This window comes from Rana temporaria, chromosome 12 (genome assembly GCF_905171775.1).
Source record: "Rana temporaria chromosome 12, aRanTem1.1, whole genome shotgun sequence".
Taxonomy (NCBI): Eukaryota; Metazoa; Chordata; class Amphibia; order Anura; family Ranidae; genus Rana; species Rana temporaria.
The window spans coordinates 49,048,251-49,070,093 of NC_053500.1; the positions used below are offsets into that span (position 1 = coordinate 49,048,251).

The 21,843-nt window shown below is 49.6% G+C and overlaps 1 protein-coding gene across 1 annotated transcript in view; it reads right to left on the bottom strand.

Moving 5' to 3' along the window:
* Nucleotides 1-4,679, bottom strand: part of LOC120918510 (potassium channel subfamily K member 9-like) — an 82,290-nt gene extending 77,611 nt beyond the window's left edge. The window contains exon 1 of the mRNA XM_040330123.1: nucleotides 4,458-4,679. The gene's annotated coding sequence lies outside the window, so the exon portion shown is untranslated. The remainder of the gene's footprint in view (nucleotides 1-4,457) is intronic.
* Nucleotides 4,680-21,843: the final 17,164 nt, after the last annotated feature.

Genomic DNA, 21,843 nt, shown 5'->3' on the forward strand with positions numbered 1-21,843 from the left:
CAGAAAAGTAACCACATGACTTCAGAAAAGGAGTGGGGGTGGGAATTAAAAAATAATGCCTGTCTCCAGGCTAGTGCATGAGAAATGTAAATAACCTGTCACTCAAAGCAAGGGGGGAAGAACGGACTAAGGTTTTTTTCTGTAAGTCCGTTTTATTTCACTGAACAATAAAAGAGGATTGCTCAGCGCAGGATTAACTCTGTGTGGCAAGACTGGGCACAGATGATAGGAAATCTTATACTCTACATTGTGACAGCAAAAAAATAAAATAAAAATGTCGGGTTTACATCCACTTTAATGAATACAAAGCCTGCTCAGATGGGCAGAGGTTGTAACATCATCAGCCCACGCCTCTCTGACTCTCCAAGCCAATCCGAGCAGGCTTTGTATTCGTTAATAGAATACATCGCTCGCCGTGATTGGCTCAGAGCGGTATACTGTATACAGTACCGGGATGTTACCGAATGCGCTGAATAAAGCCTGTTCCGGCTACCCCTCGGCTCCTCTTCCTTCCACGGCCATCTCGCCATCCACCACCGGAGCTTTGGTATGAAGCGCCTGACCCTCCATCTGGCTCTGCACACATTGGTTCTCCCCCTAGAGTGGATTTTGCCGGGCATATGAGGCATTTACCACCGCAGCATTGCTTCACAAACGTATTATTGGTCTTTCGGTATGTTACCGAAGCTTCTAGACAGACTAGTCGGAAGGGGGTCGTCTTCTACGGCGAGTATATCCCAAAACCAAACCTTTAGCTGGAAAATTAGGGGGTCGTCTTGTACGCCCAGTCGCCTTATACGCCGGAAAATACGGTAAGTTATAAAACCTCAGTATTTTACTGCCCTACTACCTTGCATATCATAGTACTCACAAAAGTGGAGTTACACTTTAAAGCAGCCGTGTTAACATGGAGGAACCCTTGAAATAACTGTCTGGTCTGAATGAACCTCTGCTCATAATTACTGTATCTACAGCTCACAATCCATTAACGTTAGGGTTGTCCCGATACCACTTTTTTAGGACCGAGTACAAGTACCGATACTTTTTTTCCAAGGACTCGCCGATACCGAATACCGATACTTTTTTTTAAATGTGTCCCCAAATGCAGCCATGTCCCCCCACAAATGCAGCCATGTCCCCCCACAAATGCAGCCATGTCCCCCCACAAATGCAGCCATGTCCCCCCACAAATGCAGCCATGTCCCCCCACAAATGCAGCCATGTCCCCCCACAAATGCAGCCATGTCCCCCCACAGATGCAGCCATGTCCCCCCACAGATGCAGCCATGTCCCCCCACAGATGCAGCCATGTCCCCCCACAGATGCAGCCATGTCCCCCACAAATGCAGCCATGTCCCCCCACAGATGCAGCCATGTCCCCCCACAAATGCAGCCATGTCCCCCCACAAATGCAGCCATGTCCCCCCACAAATGCAGCCATGTCCCCCCACAAATGCAGCCATGTCCCCCCACAAATGCAGCCATGTCCCCCCACAAATGCAGCCATGTCCCCCCACAGATGCAGCCATGTCCCCCCACAGATGCAGCCATGTCCCCCCACAAATGCAGCCATGTCCCCCCACAGATGCAGCCATGTCCCCCACAAATGCAGCCATGTCCCCCCACAGATGCAGCCATGTCCCCCCACAGATGCAGCCATGTCCCCCCACAGATGCAGCCATGTCCCCCCACAGATGCAGCCATGTCCCCCCACAAATGCAGCCATGTCCCCCCACAAATGCAGCCATGTCCCCCCACAGATGCAGCCATGTCCCCCCACAAATGCAGCCATGTCCCCCCACAAATCCAGCCATGCCCCCCCCATATCCAGCCATGTCCCCCCCATATGCAGCCTTGTCCCCCCCCCATATCCAGTCATGTCTCCCCCATATCTAGCCATGTCACCCCCCATATCCAGCCATGTCACCCCCCATATCCAGCCATGTCTCCCCCCCCCCATATCCAGCCATGTCTCCCCCCCCATATCCAGCCATGTCTCCCCCCCCATATCCAGCCATGTCTCCCCCCCCATATCCAGCCATGTCTTCCATATGCAGCCATGTCCCCCATATGCAGCCATGTCTCCCCCCATATCCAGCCATGTCTCCCCCCCCATATCCAGCCATGTCTCCCCCCCCATATCCAGCCATGTCTCCCCCCCATATCCAGCCATGTCCCCCTTACCTGCATCCCTGCTGCCGCTGACTGGCTAATACGCGCGGGGAACATCACAGCTTTAAATTTGAATAGCTGTAATGATTTGCGCCGCAAATCATTACATTGGACTTGCTCGGGTGAACTGTCCAATCCCGAGCAAGGGGGAGTGTCTATACGCAGCGCGGCGCGAATCATTACAGCTATTCAAATGAAAGCTGTGATGTTCCCCGCGCGTATTAACCAGTCGGCGGCAGCAGCGGGGATGCGGCGTAACGGCGGCGGCATCGGATCTGGCATCGGGGGTATTTGCGGGAGTACAAGTACTCCCGCAAATATTCGGAATCGGTATCGGGACTACCCTAATTAACGTGATGCTCAGTGAGAAGAATGCTCTTTACATTTGTGTCAGTGGGATGAATCCTCCCTTATAGAGAGCTAAAACGGATCATTGTTTTTTATAGTCACTTATCTGAAAGGCAGAAAACGCTCAAGGAACCCCTAGCAGCCTCTGGAGCAGCCTCCTTCAACCCTTTTAACATGGAGGATCCCAGGGAGCCCCGGCTAATAATTACTATCTGCAGCTCACAATAGATTAGCGTGTTGGTCAGAGAGCAGAAAGCGCCTTACTTTTGTGGTTATTCGGAATAATCCGCCCCTTACAGATAACTGTTTTTAGTGGTTTGTAGCTACTTAGCTGAGAAGCAAAAATTGTTCATTGCTCAAGAAACCCTTAGCGACCTCTGAAGGAACCCCAGATGAGGAAAGGCGGCTCTGGAGGAATCCTAGGAACCCATGGAACTCTGAAAAGGCTGGTCTGATGGAACTTTATGTATCCATTGAAACCAGATTGGGAAAGGATGTTCTGGAGGCACCTTAAAGTGGAGTTCCACCCATTTTTTTATGCTTGTCTGTGCTGCATGCTCTAATCTCATAGTGTTCAGAATGGACAATTTTTATTTAATTTGTTGCTTGTAAATACCCTTATTTTGTAGTCCTTCATTACTTCCTCCTCCTTATTTGCCTAGGCTATTTGCAAGGGTTTCTGGGATAGGCATCATGTTTCCCAGTAGTCCTTGCAAACCTGACTGAAACCTATTACATTGCTTGTGCACTGAGCATGTGCGAGATATGCAAAGCTGAAATCCAGGAAGTCATACAGTCTGGCTTCATGATGCCCACACTTAAGATGGCCACGGTCTATTTCTAGATTATAAACTATTTAAATGCTGTAACAACCTAACAAAACGGACCTTAGTTTACAGACTAACTTTACTAGAATACATTAAGCTTGTGTATTACAGGGGTATTTATATTTAAAAAGTGAAATTGTGGGTGGAACTCCCCTTTAAGAGTTTGTGGAAACCTAGCCGAGAATGGCTGCTTTGCAGAATCCCTAGGAATTCTGATGAATCCAAGGAACCCTGGATGAGAAAGGCAACTCTGGAGGATCCCTGGGACTCTGCAGAACCCTGGATAAGAGACTGCTCTGGAGGATCCCTGGGAATTCAAGTAACCCTGGATGAGAAAGACTGCTCTGATGGATCACTAGGAATCCACTGAATCCTGGAAGGGCTGCTCTGGAGGATCCCAGGAATCCACTGAATCCTGGAAGGGCTGCTCTGGAGGATCCCAGGAATCCACTGAATCCTGGAAGGGCTGCTCTGGAGGATCCCAGGAATCCACTGAATCCTGGAAGGGCTGCTCTGATGGATCACTAGGAATCCACTGAATCCTGGAAGGGCTGCTCTGTGGGATCCCAGGAATCCACTGAATCCTGGAAGGGCTGCTCTGTGGGATCCCAGGAATCCACTGAATCCTGGAAGGGCTGCTCTGATGGATCACTAGGAATCCATGGAACCCTGGAGAGGCTGCTCTGGAGGATCCCAGGAATCCACTGAATCCTGGAAGGGCTGCCCTGGAGGATCACTAGGAATCCATGGAACCTTGGAGACGCTGCTCTAGGTTTCCTAGGAATACACATAGTCCGGGATGAGAAGGCTGCTGTAAAGTGTCACACCCGGGCAGTTTGGGACGGACACCTGGAATCATGACCTTGGACATGTCACTTTTTAATCCCCCAATTCCATGGAAGTGATATGACTCTGATCCTTCCATCCTCTATTATATAATGACTGATATATCTATATGAAAGCAATGGTGATGTAGTAAGCTCTGAGGGGAGAGATGATGTCTATGGGAGATTTCCTGTATATCTGTCTGGACCATGCTGAGGGGAGAGATGATGTCTATGGGAAGAATTTCTGGACCATGCTGAGGGGAGACATGAAAGCTCGGCTTACCCTGTGGAAGTGCAGTGGGAGGCCTGTGTATCCCGTGTGTGTCCCGTACTTGTCCCTCCAGTGTCCTCCATCCTCCTCAGTCCCCGTGTCCCGGTGATAAGAAGTAGTAGGTCGCCATGGTCTAGGTTGGCGGTCCGCTCTCCATCACTCCCCGGTGCCTTTTGAACTGGCGCGCGACAGGCTGCTGTCTCAGCAGTTGCGAGCTGAGTGCGCAGGCGCGGCTCTTTAACCCTTGACGGGGGGATGGCAGCACCGCCTTGGAGATGTGCCATAGCAACGGAGACAGAGGAATGAGAGATTTTACTCCCACTTAGCAACATGGATGTGGCGATCAGCGGCGCCGCTGTGCTGGATCAGAGGGGGGAGGTCACTGGTCTCCTCCGTCATCACAGCTGACGTCATTGTATCCTTATGTCATACAATCTGTCAACTTACTTCTTTTAAAGAGTTCACCCCATAATTATTTTTTTTATATATGATATGCTTAAATAAATTCTAATAAAATAACAAAACCAGCGTCGTCTTGCTGTAATCGCTCGCAGAATGGCATGTGGCACGCCGCCATCATCTCTGCTGATGTCACCAGGAGCCGGCTGTCTCTTCGGGGTTCTTGTAGTCCCCCCCCCCCCAATGGCGTGATGTCACAGTGATCTAAATGGGACGGCTTTGGGGAGTGCGCCATTCTCACTTCAGCCAGAAACGTTGGAAGGTAGTCAAGGGCTCGTCCATACGGGCGCAGTGTACACAATCTAGAGGATCTTGGTGCCCCAAGAGCTCCTGGTGCTGGGTCCAACCTCCTATAGACGTACGCATCTACACTATATTACCAAAAGTATTGGGACGCCTGCCTTTACACGCACATGAACTTTAATGGCATCCCAGTCTTAGTCCGGAGGGTTCAATATTGAGCCTGGGATGCCACTAAAGTTTATGTGCGTGTAAAGGCAGGCGTCCCAATACTTTTGGTAATATAGTGTAAGGATACTTATTCCATACATGGAGGAATTTGTGGAAGTGGAAAATCACTGTGGAATAGGGTTGCCACATTTTCTTCACGCCAAAGCCGAACACTTTACCTGTCATGGCAATTTTTTTTGGGGGGGGGGGAACGCTGTGGTATTAAAGCGGATGTGCCATGGGAACAAAATATTAAAAGTAGCTACAAATACTGCAGCTGCTGACTTTTAATATTAGGACACTTACCTGTCCTGGAGTCCAGCGCCGATCGCAGCAGAGCACGAGCGATCGCTCGTCACTCTGCTGCTCCCCCGCCATCCACGCTGAGGGAACCAGGAAGTGAAGCGCTGCGGCTTCACTGCCCGGTTCCCTACGGCGCATGCGCGAGTCGCGCTGCGCCCACCGATTGGCTCACACGCTGTGTGCTGGGAGCCGAGTGTTCCCAGCACACAACGGGCGACAGACGGGATGTGACGGAATGCCCGTCTTTCGCCCGTATCGTGTGGCCGGAAGTGGGTGCAAATACCTGTCTTTAGACAGGTGTCTGCACCCCCCTCCCCCCTGAAAGGTGTCAAATGTGACACCGGAGGGGGGGAGGGTTCCGATCAGCGGGACTCCACTTTAGGGTGGAGGACCGCTTTAAGAGATCTCTGATATATGGGGGTTTCTTCTAAACAAAACTACCACTTACAACAGATTTGCCATCATTTTCCCTTAAATTAGGGTTCCCAAAGCCCCCCTTACATCTGAGTCCACAGGGCACCCCTTACATCAGAGTCCACAGGGCACCCCTTACATCTAAGTCCACAGGGCACCCCTTACATCTAAGTCCACAGGGCACCCCTTACATCAGAGTCCACAGGGCAGTGCCCTGTGAAATCTGATGTAAGGGATGCCCTGTGGACTCAGATGTAAGGCGTGCCCTGTGGACTCAGATGTAAGGGGTGCCCTGTAGACTTAGATGTAAGGGGTTCCCTGTGGACTTAGATTTAAGGGGTGCCCTGTGGACTCTGATGTAAGGGATGCCATGTGGACTCTGATGTAAGGGATGCCATGTGGACTCTGATGTAAGGGATGCCATGTGGACTCTGATGTAAGGGATGCCCTGTGGACTCTGATGTAAGGGATGCCCTGTGGACTCTGATGTAAGGGATGCCCTGTGGACTCTGATGTAAGGGATGCCCTGTGGACTCTGATGTAAGGGATGCCCTGTGGACTTAGACGTAAGGGGTGCCCTGCGATATTGCAGGGTGCGACAAAATCCGGGCGCCCGGTCGCGATCACGCGGTGGGGGAGGTGGGGGCGCACGGAGACACAGGATACCCCATCCTGTGTCTCCGTGCACCCCCGCTGTGCGATCGCCGCGGGCCCGCGTCGGCCAGTAATTGAGGCCGCAGCTTTGCGGCCTTCTGCAGGCCTAAGCTTCCCTCTGTGATCTGGCGCCATCTTGTGGTGGCCGTTCGCATGACAGGTAAAACAGACATTCTAATCTGTGTTTTTCACTGCCATCTCCTTCCCTCTAATTAGAGCCCCCAAACATTATATATATTTTTTATTCTAACATCCCAGAGAATAAAATGGTGGTTGTTGCAATACTTTTTTTTATATTGTGAAAGATAATATTACACCGATTAATTTGATACCCAACATGTCATGCTTCAAAATTGCGTCCGCTCGTGGAATGGCGACAAACTTTTACCCTTTAAAATCTCCATAGGCGACGTTTAATAAATTCTACAGGTTGCATGTTTTGAGTTACAGAGGAGGTCTAGGGCTAGAATTATTGCTCTCGCTCTACCAATCGCGGCAATGCCTCACATGTGTAGTTTGAAAACCGTTTACGTATGCTACTCACCATGGGCGTCCGCTGAACTTTTTTCAGGGGGGGGCATCATTTTAAGGTCATCCATGCTCGGTCCCTTTTTGACAATGTCATGAAGGGGAGGGGCTTAGTCATTATCACATAAAGCGCAGGCATGAAAAGGTTTGAGAAACCTGATGTAACTATCAAGCAACTAGCAACTTTGAATAACAATATCATAAAAAATGGAGCTCCCCCCCCCCCCCCCAAGGAAATAACAACCCCCAGGATCAGTGCCAGTTTCTGCAATAACAATCTCCAGCTTTGCTGTCAGTTTCCGCAATAAAAATAGCCAGCATTGTTGTCAGTAGCAACAACAATAACCCCCCACATCGGTGCAGATTTCTAGAATAAAAACTTCAGCATCTGTACCAGTGTACATAATAATGACCCTCAGCACTGGTGTCATTTTACGCACTAAAAACTCCCAGCATTTGGTGTCATTTTCTGCAATAATTAGACACTTCCTAATGGGTCAGTCCCTAGGAACAGTAATGGATAGTGGCCAACAGGCCCTCTTACCAGACCCTCTATGGTTGGTGCGGGTACAGTGTGGCTCTCTGGTTGGTGCGGGTACAGCGTGGCTCTCTGGTTGGTGCGGGTACAGCGTGGCTCTCTGGTTGGTGCGGGTACAGCGTGGCTCTCTGGTTGGTGCGGGTACAGTGTGGCTCTCTGGTTGGTGCGGGTACAGCGTGGCTCTCTGGTTGGTGCGGGTAAAGCGTGGCTCTCTGGTTGGTGCGGGTAAAGCGTGGCTCTCTGGTTGGTGCGGGTACAGCGTGGCTCTCTGGTTTGGTGCGGGTACAGCGTGGCTCTCTGGTTGGTGCGGGTACAGCGTGGCTCTCTGGTTGGTGCGGGTACAGCGTGGCTCTCTGGTTGGTGCGGGTACAGCGTGGCTCTCTGGTTGGTGCGGGTACAGCGTGGCTCTCTGGTTGGTGCGGGTACAGCGTGGCTCTCTGGTTGTGTGGGTACAGCATGGCTCTCTCTCTGGCTTCCCCCAGCATGAGCACAGTATTCTCTTTTTTACTCTTGTAACCCCCCCAGCAGAGTGCTTGCATGCTGGGGGCTTTAGCATGGTGTCTGTGGACACGCTGGGGCCGCCACTCTTAAGGGACTACATTTCTCATGATGCCCCCAGTCCCCAGAATCTTCTGATTGGCTCTCTGCTGTGGCCAATCATGGCTTGGAAAGCAGGAAGCAAGGCGGCGGCATGGCAAATCCAATTAGAGCCGCTCTTTCTTTCTTCTAGCTCCAGCTGACAGAGAGGGGGAGGGGGGTGATCGGGGGAGATATACAGTACAGCCAGCCCGCGGCTCTCCTCTCCCTGTCACAGCGCCGCTGCTCCATTTACCAGAGACAGGGAGAGGAGAGCTGCGGGCTGGCTGTACTGTATATCTCCCCCGATCGCCCCCCTCACCCTGTCAGCTGGAGCTAGAAGAGAGAGAGAGAGTGGCTCTAATTGGATTTGCCGATCCTGCCCGCTGTTTTTCTCCCCGAGGATCATGGCACTGGTTTCTAGGGTGGCAAGCGCCCTCCCTTGCCCTATGGAGCGGACGCCCATGATACTTACGTATGCGTTCACTTCTGCACGTGAGCTCGGCGGGACGGGACGCGTTTTCTGGCTCCTAACTTTTTTAGCCGGCTCCTAGATTCCAAGCAAATTTGTCAAACCCTGCGGTATTGCATGCAATAGAAGTCAAAGCGGAACAAATTATTTTCGTTTCCATTGACTTCTATGGGAAAACTCGCTTTAATTTGCGAGTGCTTTGGATTACAAGCATTCTCCTGGAAGGGATTATACTAATGTGACTATGCAAAAAAAAAGGAATTCAGCTCTAAGTTTTTTATTATTAGGTCAGCAGATGGGAGATTCTTCTTAAAGCGGGAGTTCACCCGAAAAAAATTTTTTAACATTAGATTGATGCTCATTTTGTCAAGGGGAATCGGGTAGTTTTTTTAAAAATGAAGCAGTACTTACCGTTTTAGAGAGCGATCTTCTCCGCCGCTTCCGGGTATGGTCTTCGGGACTGGGCGTTCCTATTTGATTGACAGGCTTCCGACGGTCGCATACATCGCGTCACGAGTAGCCGAAAGAAGCCAAACGTCAGTGCGGCTCTATACGGCGCCTGCGCACCGACGTTCGGCTACTTTCAGAAAATCGTGACGCGATAGATGCGACCATCGGAAGCCTGTCGGAAGCCTGTCAATCAAATAGGAACGCCCAGTCCCGCAGCCCATACCCGGAAGCGGCGGAGAAGATCGCTCTCTAAAACGGTAAGTACTGCTTCGTTTTAAAAAAAAAACACCCGATTCCCCTAGACAAAACGAGCCTCAATCTAATGTTAAAAATTAACATTTCCGGGTGAACCTCCACTTTAACTAAATTATTCTGGTCATTTGTTCTATTTCATTTTAAAATGTAAAAAAAGTCCATAATGTGTCTTTGCCATATTGCAAACAGCACAGGAGAGGTTTACCGGCTCTTTGCACTTATACAGCCAGATTCACGTAGAGCGGCGTATGTTTAAGCGGGCGTAGTGCATCTCATATGCGCTATGCCGATGTAACATTGAGAGGCAAGAGCAGTATTCACAAAGCATTTGCTCCCAAAGTTATGTCGGCGTACCGTAAATGGGTTGGCGTAAGCCCGCCTAATTCAAAGTAGCAAGGCAGTGGGCGTGTAGTATTATAATGAATCGTGACCCCATGAGAATGCATGGCCAAACGAACGGCGCATGCTCAGAATCACGTCGCAAATACTCCCTATGATACGACGGCTCAATGCGTACGACGTGAACCTAACTTACGCCCATCCCCATTCACGTACGACTTACGTAAACAACGTAAAATCCGACGGCACTTCTGACGTCCATACCCTAAACGACTTAGACCAGCTTTTTGGTGGTTTAACTTTACGCCGGAAAAACGCCTTACGTAAACGACGTAGATTACAGCGACGAGCGCAAGTACGTTCGTGAATCGGCGTATCTAGCTCATTTACATATTCGACGCGTAGATCAACAGAAGCGCCCCTTGCGGCCAGTGTAAATATGCACCCAAGATACGACGGCGTAGGAGACTTACGTCGGTCGTATCTTGGCAAAATTCAGGCGTATCTCATTTTAAGAATGAGCGCATAGATACGACGGCACACATTCGGACTTACGACGGCGTATCTACAGATACGTCAGCGTAAGTCTCTGTGAATCCGGGCCATAGAGTTTAGATGAATTTCTGTGCTTGTACACCATGTTCAATCAAAGCAGCCAACCCCCAACACATTTGTATCTTTCAATTTTAACAGAAGCTGTTGGTGTTAGACTACATTGATTTATTTGTGGCTAACAGTAGGTTTATTTCTTTCTATGGACACCGACTGCAAAAAATAAACTTTTTTCCCCTTGTCTATGTGGATTTCCATCAGGAGCATCGGTTTCCTCCTAAATCATGATTAGTAATGGGCCGATATACCAAAATCAAATTTAATGATTTTTTTTTTTGTCAACTGACCAAAAGCAGGCATATTTGCCTGAAGCAGTGGTATCCAAACTACGACCCTTTGCTTTCCTTTATATGGCCATTGGGGCACTATTCTTCCCACTGACATTAACAATGGGGCATAATTTCTGCCATTGGCACCAACAGGTGGGCACTATTCCTCCCGCTGACACCAATGTTGGGACACTATTCCTCCCACTGACACCAATGATAGAGCACTATGCCTCTCACTGACACCAATAATGGGGCATTATTACTCCCACTGACACCAATGATGGGGTTCTATTTCTCCCACTGACACCAATGATGGGGTTCAATTTCTCCCACTGACACCAGTGATGGGGTTCTATTTCTCCCGCTGACACCAGAGATGGGGTTCTATTTCTCCCACTGACACCAATGATGGGGTTCTATTTCTCCCACTGACACCAATAATGAGACAATATCCCTCCCACTGGCACCAATTAAGGGGCACTATCCCTCTCATGAACCCCAATGGTGGGGCATTATTCCTTTCACAGACACCAATGATAGGGCACTATTCTGGGCCGGTGCTAGACTATTTTGCGCCCTAGGCAAGACCAGCTACTTGCATCCCCCCCAAAAAATAAAAAAATAAAACTGTACACATTGCCCCCCTTTCTACAGAAACTGACCCCCCTTTAGCTTTTCATCGCCCTTCCTGTACACATGGCCTGAGGAGTGATGACAGGGCACTCCAACTGCCAGCATGGCCTAGGGAGTGATGACAGGGCACTCCAACTGCCAGCATGGCCTAGGGAGTGATGACAGGGCACTCCAACTGCCAGCATGGCCTGAGGAGTGATGACAGGGCACTCCAACTGCCAGCATGGCCTAGGGAGTGATGACAGGGCACTCCAACTGCCAGCATGGCCTGAGGAGTGATGACAGGGCACTCCAACTGCCAGCATGGCCTGAGGAGTGATGACAGGGCACTCCAACTGCCAGCATGGCCTGAGGAGTGATGACAGGGCACTCCAACTGCCAGCATGGCCTAGGGAGTGATGACAGGGCACTCCAACTGCCAGCATGGCCTGAGGAGTGATGACAGGGCACTCCAACTGCCAGCATGGCCTGAGGAGTGATGACAGGGCACTCCAACTGCCAGCATGGCCTGAGGAGTGATGACAGGGCACTCCAACTGCCAGCATGGCCTGAGGAGTGATGACAGGGCACTCCAACTGCCAGCATGGCCTGAGGAGTGATGACAGGGCACTCCAACTGCCAGCATGGCCTAGGGAGTGATGACAGGGCACTCCAACTGCCAGCATGGCCTGAGGCGTGATGACAGGGCACTCCAACTGCCAGCATGGCCTGAGGCGTGATGACAGGGCACTCCAACTGCCAGCATGGCCTGAGGAGTGATGACAGGGCACTCCAACTGCCAGCATGGCCTGAGGAGTGATGACAGGGCACTCCAACTGCCAGCATGGCCTGAGGCGTGATGACAGGGCACTCCAACTGCCAGCATGGCCTGAGGCGTGATGACAGGGCACTCCAACTGCCAGCATGGCCTGGGGAGTGATGACAGGGCACTCCAACTGCCAGCATGGCCTGAGGAGTGATGACAGGGCACTCCAACTGCCAGCATGGCCTGAGGAGTGATGACAGGGCACTCCAACTGCCAGCATGGCCTGAGGCGTGATGACAGGGCACTCCAACTGCCAGCATGGCCTGAGGCGTGATGACAGGGCACTCCAACTGCCAGCATGGCCTGAGGCGTGATGACAGGGCACTCCAACTGCCAGCATGGCCTGAGGCGTGATGACAGGGCACTCCAACTGCCAGCATGGGGAGTGATGACAGGGCACTCCAACTGCCAGCATGGCCTGGGGAGTGATGACAGGGCACTCCAAGTGCCAGCATGGCCTGGGGAGTGATGACAGGGCACTCCAAGTGCCAGCATGGCCTGGGGAGTGATGACAGGGCACTCCAACTGCCAGCATGGCCTGGGGAGTGATGACAGGGCACTCCAACTGCCAGCATGGCCTGGGAGTGATGACAGGGCACTCCAACTGCCAGCATGGCCTGGGAGTGATGACAGGGCACTCCAACTGCCAGCATGGCCTAGGGAGTGATGACAGGGAACTCCAACTGCCAGCATGGCCTGAGGAGTGATGACAGGGCACTCCAACTGCCAGCATGGCCTAGGGAGTGATGACAGGGCACTCCAACTGCCAGCATGGCCTGAGGAGTGCCATGCTGGCACTCCAACTGCCAGCATGGCCTGAGGCGTGATGACAGGGCACTCCAACTGCCAGCATGGCCTGAGGCGTGATGACAGGGCACTCCAACTGTGAGCATGGCCTAGGGAGTGATGACAGGGCACTCCAACTGCCAGCATGGCCTGAGGCGTGATGACAGGGCACTCCAACTGCCAGCATGGCCTGGGGAGTGATGACAGGGCACTCCAACTGCCAGCATGGCCTGAGGAGTGATGACAGGGGACTCCAACTGCCAGCATGGCCTGGGGAGTGATGACAGGGCACTCCAACTGCCAGCATGGCCTGGGGAGTGATGACAGGGCACTCCAACTGCCAGCATGGCCTGGGGAGTGATGACAGGGCACTCCAACTGCCAGCATGGCCTGGGGAGTGATGACAGGGCACTCCAACTGCCAGCATGGCCTGGGGAGTGATGACAGGGCACTCCAACTGCCAGCATGGCCTGGGGAGTGATGACAGGGCACTCCAACTGCCAGCATGGTCTGAGGAGTGATGACAGGGCACTCCAACTGCCAGCATGGCCTGAGGAGTGATGACAGAGCACTCCAACTGCCAGCATGGCCTGAGGCGTGATGACAGGGCACTCCAACTGCCAGCATGGCCTGGGGAGTGATGACAGGGCACTCCAACTGCCAGCATGGCCATGGGGAGTGATGACAGGACACTCCAACTGCCAGCATGGCCTAGGGAGTGATGACAGGGCACTCCAACTGCCAGCATGGCCTAGGGAGTGATGACAGGGCACTCCAACTGCCAGCATGGCCTGAGGAGTGATGACAGGGCACTCCAACTGCCAGCATGGCCTGAGGAGTGATGACAGGGCACTCCAACTGCCAGCATGGCCTGAGGAGTGATGACAGGGCACTCCAACTGCCAGCATGGCCTGAGTAGTGATGACAGGGCACTCCAACTGCCAGCATGGCCTGAGGAGTGATGACAGGGCACTCCAACTGCCAGCATGGCCTGAGGAGTGATGACAGGGCACTCCAACTGCCAGCATGGCCTGAGGCGTGATGACAGGGCACTCCAACTGCCAGCATGGCCTGAGGCGTGATGACAGGGCACTCCAACTGCCAGCATGGCCTGAGGCGTGATGACAGGGCACTCCAACTGCCAGCATGGCCCCTGTAACCCTACACCCTCTATCCTGCACACACTGTCCCCCTTTAACCCTACACCCTCCATCCTGCACACACTGCCCCCCTTTAACCCTACACCCTCCATCCTGCTAACACTGCCCCCCTTTAACGCTATACATCCTTCCTGCACACACTGCCCCCCTTTAACGCTATACCTCCTTCCTGTACACACTACCCACCTTTAGCGCTATACCTACTACCTGCACACACTGCCCCTCTTTAACCCTACACTCTCCATCCTGCACACACTGTCCCTCTTTAACCCTACACTCTCAATCCTGCACACACACTGCCCCCCTTTAATCCTACACCCTCCATCCTGCACACACTGCCCCCTTTAACCCTACACCCTCTATCCTGCACACACTGCCCCCCTTTAACCCTACACCCTCCATCCTGCACACACTGCCCCCCCTTTAACCCTACACCCTCCATCCTGCACACACTGCCCCCCCTTTAACCCTACACCCTCCATCCTGCACACACTGCCCCCTTTAACCCTACACCCTCTATCCTGCACACACTGCCCCCCTTTAACCCTACACCCTCCATCCTGCACACACTGCCCCCCCTTTAACCCTACACCCTCCATCCTGCACACACTGCCCCCCTTTAACCCTACACCCTCTATACTGCACACACACTGCCACCCTTTAACCTTTCACCCTCCTTCCTGTAAACACTGGGGCAGGATCCTGAGAAAAAATGCACGTGGAGTGAATTTCTAGAGATTACATACTGTATGCCAGGGTGTGAAGTAGAGGAAGAGCTGCAGGAGGCTGAGGAGGGACAAAAAATGGCCTTGTCATTAAGCAGACAAATCTTCCGGTCTGTAAGTGTATTGTAATCATTTGATGAAGATTTTTCTTTTGTTTGTTCAGTTTGCTGCATTCGAATTGAAAAAAAATAAAAATTTTCATTTAGACCGATTCGAAAATGTATAGATTTGATAATTTCAAATCGAAAAAAAATCTGTAAATTTGAATAAAATACAAAAATTCCAAATACGAATTGAACAAATGAACTGAATTTAACTAAACAAAATAACTAGATTAACAAATCAAAACAAATGTTTTCGTCATGCACATGTCTACCTTGGGGAGATGCAGACTAGAATACTGCAATCACAGAGGAGAAAATGATATCACCTGTGATGTATTTCAGTTATCTTGCAAACGTGGCCTGTTAGTGGGTCCTAAGGATAGGAGTTGAGAACCACTGGTCTAGAGCTTCGGCTTGGGCTTCACCCAAAATTCAATTTTGGGTGAAGTCCTGCTTTAATGTTTGTGGAAGGAATATACCCTCCTGTAGACTAAGGGCCAGATTCTTGTACGATCGCGTAACTTTGTGCGGGCGTAACGTATTTGATTTACGTTACGCCTCCGCAACTTAGACGGGCGGGCAAGTGCTGTATTCTCAAAGCACCTGCTCCGTAAGTTGCGGCGGCGTAGCGTAAATCGGCCCGGCATAAGCCCGCCTAATTCAAATTTTGATCAGGGGGGGGTGTTTTATTTAAATCTTCTGTGACCCGACGTGATTGACGTTTTTCCCAAACGGCGCATGCGCTGTCCGTGGAATTTCCCAGTGTGCATTGCTCCAAAGTACGCCGCAAGAACGTCATTGGTTTTGACGTGAACGTAAATGACGTCCAGCCCCATTCACGGACGACTTACGCAAACGACGTAACTTTTTCAAATTTCGATGCGGGAACGACGGCCATACTTAACATTGTTACGCCGCACTTACGCCACCATATAGCAGGGGTAACTATCTGATTTACATATTGATGCGTAAATCAGCGTACACGCCCCTAGCGGCCAGCGTAAGAATGCAGTTACGATCCGACGGCGTAAGAGACTTACGCCTGTCGGATCTAACAGATATCTATGCGTAACTGATTCTAAGAATCAGGTGCATAGATACGATGGCACAACGCAGAGATACGACAGCGTATCTGGAGATACGCCGTCGTATCTGGAGATACGCCGTCGTATCTGGAGATACGCCGTCGTATCTCCACTGAGAATCCGGGCCTAAGATGACCAGATTTTTTTAATGAAATCCGGGGACATATTTTGTATTGCTAATAATGGCAGCAATCAGTGACTCTGCCCATTGACGCCACTGCCCGACTCACAGCCTCTCAAGTCTTATGCCGCGTACACACGATCATTTTTCAGCATGAAAAAAAAATGTTGTTTTTCAGCATGTTTAAAAAACAAAGTTTTTCCAACTTCATCATTAAAACGATGTAGCCCACACACCATCGTTTTAAAAAAATAATCTAGCAAAGCGCGGTGACGTACAACACGTACGACGGCACTATAAAGGTGAAGTTCCATTCGCCTTTGGGCTGCTTTAGCTGATTCCGTGTTAGTAAAAGACGATTCACGCTTTTCTGTCTGTTACAGCGTGATGAATGTGTTTACTCCATTATGAACGGTAGTTTTACCAGAACGAGCGCTCCCGTCTCATAACTTGCTTCTGAGCATGCGCGGGGTATTTTTCGTCATTTTAGCCCACACACGATAATTTTTTACCACTTCGAAAAACGACATCATTTAAAACTACGTTAAAAAATGCAGCATGCTCGAATTTTTGTTGTTGTCGTTTTTCAGAACCTGAAAAATTATGTGGAGCCCACACACAATCGTTTTAAATTACGTTTTTTAAAAACGACGTTTTTTTCATGCTGAAAAATGATCGTGTGTACGCGGCATGACTCTCTGGGCCCCGGCTACTACTAAGAACACAGGGAAGGCAAGGAGATAACCAGGCAGGCGGCTGGTCGGGACTTGAGCCAAGGCAGAATAACATGCGAGTGAATGGGAATGCACCCGAAACTGAAGAAATATTCCTTCCGCTCCGACCAGCACATGGTCATCAGAAAGGGGCACAGATAATGGAAAAAAATACACCCCTCTACACCCCGAGTATAACCAGAGTTTTTCAGCACATTTTTTGTGCTGAAAATGCCCCCCCTCGGCTTATACTTGAGTCACCTTTTTGCGCCTAATCTCCCGGACTTTGGGGACACGATACCGGCCGGCCAAACTTGGCACACATATAGCCCCACTCTTCCTCTATAAGTGTGCAGTTGATTGTCCGGGGGACCTACGGCCGGGGAGCAACGATTTTTCAAAGTCGGGCACCCCTTCCATAGACTCCCATGTTAAACGGTCATTTCTCTGGTAACTTTGGGGACCCGGTACTGGCACACATGTAGTCCCAGTTTCCCCCTACAAGTGTGCAAAGTTTGCTGTCTGGAGGACCTATGGTGTCTATATACTCTCATGTTAAACGTAAGTCTAGTCATGGACACAGTGAGGCACGGGCACAGTGAGGCATGGATACAGTGAGGCATGGGCACAGTGAGGCATGGGCACAGTGAGGCATGGGCACAGTGAGGCATGGGCACAGTGATGCATGCACATGGACACAGTGAGGCAAACTGAGGCATGCAGATGGACACCCTAGGCCAGTGATGGCGAACCTTTTTGAGCCCGAGTGCCCAAACTGGAACACATTTTTTTTTGAAGTGCCAACACTGCAATTAAACATGAATACCGAGGTTTTGGTTTAGAAAAAACAATTAACAGCTTTTTTTTTCAATGAAAAACACAATGACAGAGCTTTCTATTAACCACTTAAGCCCCGGATTTTTAGGTAGCTAAATGCCCAGGCCAGGTTTTGCGATTCGGCACTGCGTCGCTTTAACAGACAATTGCGCGGTCGTGCGACGTGGCTCCCAAACAAAATTGGCGTCCCTTTTCCCCCACAAATAGAGCTTTCTTTTGGTGGTATTTGATCACCTCTGCGGTTTTTATTTGTTGCGCTATAAACAAAAATAGAGCGACAATTTTGAAAAAAATGAAATATTTTTTACTTTTTGCTATAATAAATATTCCCCAAAAACATATATAGAAAAAAAAATTTCCTCAGTTTAGGCCGATACGTATTCTTCTACCTATTTTTGGTAAAAAAAAATCGCAATAAGTGTTTATCGATTGGTTTGCGCAAAATTTATAGCGTTTACAAAATAGGGGATAGTTTTATTGCATTTTTATTAATTTTTTTTTTTTTACTACTATTGGCGGCGATCAGCGATTTTTTTCGTGACTGCGACATTATGGCGGACACTTCGGACAATTTTGACACATTTTTGGGACCATTGTCATTTTCACAGCAAAAAATGCATTTAAACTGCATTGTTTAATGTGAAAATGACAGTTGCAGTTTGGGAGTTAACCACAGGGGGCGCTGTAGGAGTTAGGGTTCACCTAGTGTGTGTTTACAACTGTAGGGGGGTGTGGCTGTAGGACTGACGTCATCGATCGAGTCTCCCTATAAAAGGGATCACTCGATCGATACGCCGCCACAGTGAAGCACGGGGAAGCCGTGTTTACATACGGCTCTCCCCATTCTTCAGCTCCGGGGGGCGATCGCGATGGAGCGGCTATAAACGAATAGCCGCGCCGTCGTCCCGGATCGCTCCCCGAGGTAAGCCGCCCGCCGCATGCAGCGGAGGGGGTCCCGATCGGACCCCCCACCCGCTAGAAGGCAGGGACGTATATATACGCCCATCTGCCTGTACGTGCCATTCTGTGGACGTAAATAGGCGTGCGTTAAGTGGTTAAACAATTTTTTAACAGCAATGATGGGGCGCAATGTTTCCCAATGACACCTATAATTAGGCCCAATAACAGCAATGATGGGGCGCAATGTTTCCCAGGCTAGCACGTGACCTTCGGACGCTCATTCTATGTCACGCCCACTCGGACACGTCACCGCTAGCACAGAGAAGTGTGAGAAATGTAGTTTGTGGGTGCGATGTGGCGGTGTGACGATTGCATTATATTTTTTTATATTTTCTGTGACATTTCTGGCATGCCCACCGAAACGGCTTGCCGTTCCGGGTGCGGCACGCGTGCCACGCGTTTGCCATCACTGCCCTTGGCATATACTCGTGTCAATAAGTTTTCCCATTTTTTTGTGGTAAAATTAGGTGCCTCGGCTTATATTCGGGTCGGCTTATACTCGAGTATATACGGGTAATTTAGAATTTTAATTTTTTTAATTCTGCACTGACTGTCTTTGAAATTGCCCCAGCCCCTGTTCAAATCCAATCCGGGGACAAAACCGGGGACAGACTTGTTCTGGGGACAGTGCCCTCAATCCGGGGACTGTCCCTGGAAACCAGGGATATGGTCACCTTACTGTAGACAGACAGCCACATTTCTAGCCAAATAATAGAAAATAGGACTAGACTACTTTCTTCTCTCACCCACAGGACGACCATCAACCAGTGCAGACATAATGGTCTGGATCAGGTGACGGTAGACTGTATCTGAGAGATATTAGGTAATTAGATTGCATCTATAAAAAAGTACATCAATGCAACTTCTTGTTTTATATGTCCTAAATATACCAGGGTTCCCCTAATGCCCTGTACACACGATCGGTTCGTCTGATGAAAACGATGGACCGTTTTCATCGGACGAACCGATCGTGTGTGGGCCCCATCGTTTTTTTTCCCATCGGTGAAAAAAAATAGAACCTGTTTTAAAATTTTCTGATGGTTAAAAAACCGATAGATAAAAACGATTGTCTGTTGCGAAATCCATCGGTCAAAAATCCACGCATGCTCAGAATCAAGTCAACGCATGCTCGGAAGCATTGAACTTAATTTTTCTCTACACGTCGTTGTGTTTTAAGTCACCGCGTTGGACACGATCGGATTTTTAACTGATGGTGTGTAGGCAAGACTGATGAAAGTCAGCTTCATCGGATATCTGATGAAAAAATCCATCGGTCCGTTTTCATCGGATGAACCGATCGTGTGTACCTGGCAAAAGGGCTCTTAAAGCACTGTCTTGTTCCATCTTATTTGTCTAACAGCAAATTTGTCATGTGTATCAATGGGTTAACTATTTCTTTCCATTGACAGCAATCACGGGTGGTAATTGTCACATTACGTGAAGAAGGGTTTGATGGATCTTCTAATGAGTTGAGCACACAGGTGATTGAAGTAGACTATTGATTATATAATAAGTGCTTTTCTCGTTAACAGAGAACTGCTGTTCTTTATAAGACATCGGTTTCCAGGACAATATGATGGAGTGATCAGCCTGGTCAGTTTCCTCTTCGTTTCTTCCATATTTGGTTACGTTTGGTGTCTTGTCTTATCCCCGACTGAAAAAATGCTGTACTCCAGATGAGAAAATACCGAATCACTTGAAATCTAAGGTTATGACGTTCAAGAATTTATGTAGAAAGAAATAAGCAAGCGAACAAATATATTTTTGTCTGCGACTCCACTAGGGAACATTTTCCCAACATTATGTGATGCCCATACAAGAAATGCCACTGCCAGGGACAGGAAGGGTTGGTTTTTACTCTTGTAGCGCAGCCCCTAAAGAGCCGCTGGTGAATTTAAGCCTATTTCCCCCTTACAGCACACACAGCCAGGCACACAGCATCCCCCGCACTCCTCCTCTGGCTCAAAAGACCAGTCTAGGGGTTTCTTTTTGTGTTTTATTGGAGAAGAATGAACTTGGATAAGAATGGGGAGAATGGGATTCCCGGGGACTTAAAAAAAAAACTGTACAACTTGAGGCCTTTTGGTTGTGAACATCTGTAGTAGAGGTGCATGATTATTCGTAATCTCGATTCCCCCTGCGCGATCTCCAACCTGAATTAGCTAAATTTTCCGGGATGTAGCCTGGCCCACATGAGAAGCCGCGGAACCACCGTGGAACGCAAATAGCGCTGATATCGCAACTGACGTCAGCAGCCGGAACTGACGTTAGTCAGCAGAGAGGATGCCTGGTCCTGGGCGGTACCACATTTCTTGGCCGGGAAACACCGAAGTGAGCGCGCACTGCACACCAGCATTGATCCGATGCCAGCTACCAGGCATTTTTTTGAGAATCGTGAAGAGAATCGTGATCTGTATTCTAAGCAAAAGAATTGTGATTCTCTTTTTTCCCAGAATCGTGCAGCTCTAATCTGTAGGTCTTGCACAACTTCTGGCTGCACTTTCCCAACAAAGTCCCTTAGAATCTCCAGCTGCCTGTGACCTGTACTTCACTAATAATCAAAAGTGCTTCTCTGTCACCTTTGCAACACTGGGGTATAGGGTTGCCACATCATCCCTTTAATCCAGGACACACATGAATTACACAGGTTCTGTGGCTGATTAAGGTGGCAATTAAACTCACTTGGTGTCTTTTCTGCATTAAAGTGGAGTTCCACCCATAAATATTACATTACATCAGTAGTTTTAAAAAAATGTCATTAGTCCTTTACGAAAAAAAAATTTTTTTGTTGCTAGGCAGAATAGTTAATCTTCCCACTTCCTGCACCTAGGTGCTTAATGCTTCCTAACCTACACCGCACAGACTCCTGGGAATGTAGTGGGTGTAACTTTCCAGGAGTCTGTGCACTCCCCAGTCTCAAAGAATCATGTGACTTGGACAGCACAGGTGCTGAAACCTGATCTGACACTGCTTGTGCAGCACTGAGCATGTGCGAGATTTGCAAGGCTGAAATCCAGGAAGTCATACAGTCTGGCTTCATGATGCCCACACTTAAGATGGCCCCAGTCAATTTCTATTTTATAAAGTGTCTAAATGCTGTAACAACCTAACAAAACGGACCTTAGTTTACGGACTAACTTTACTAGAAAA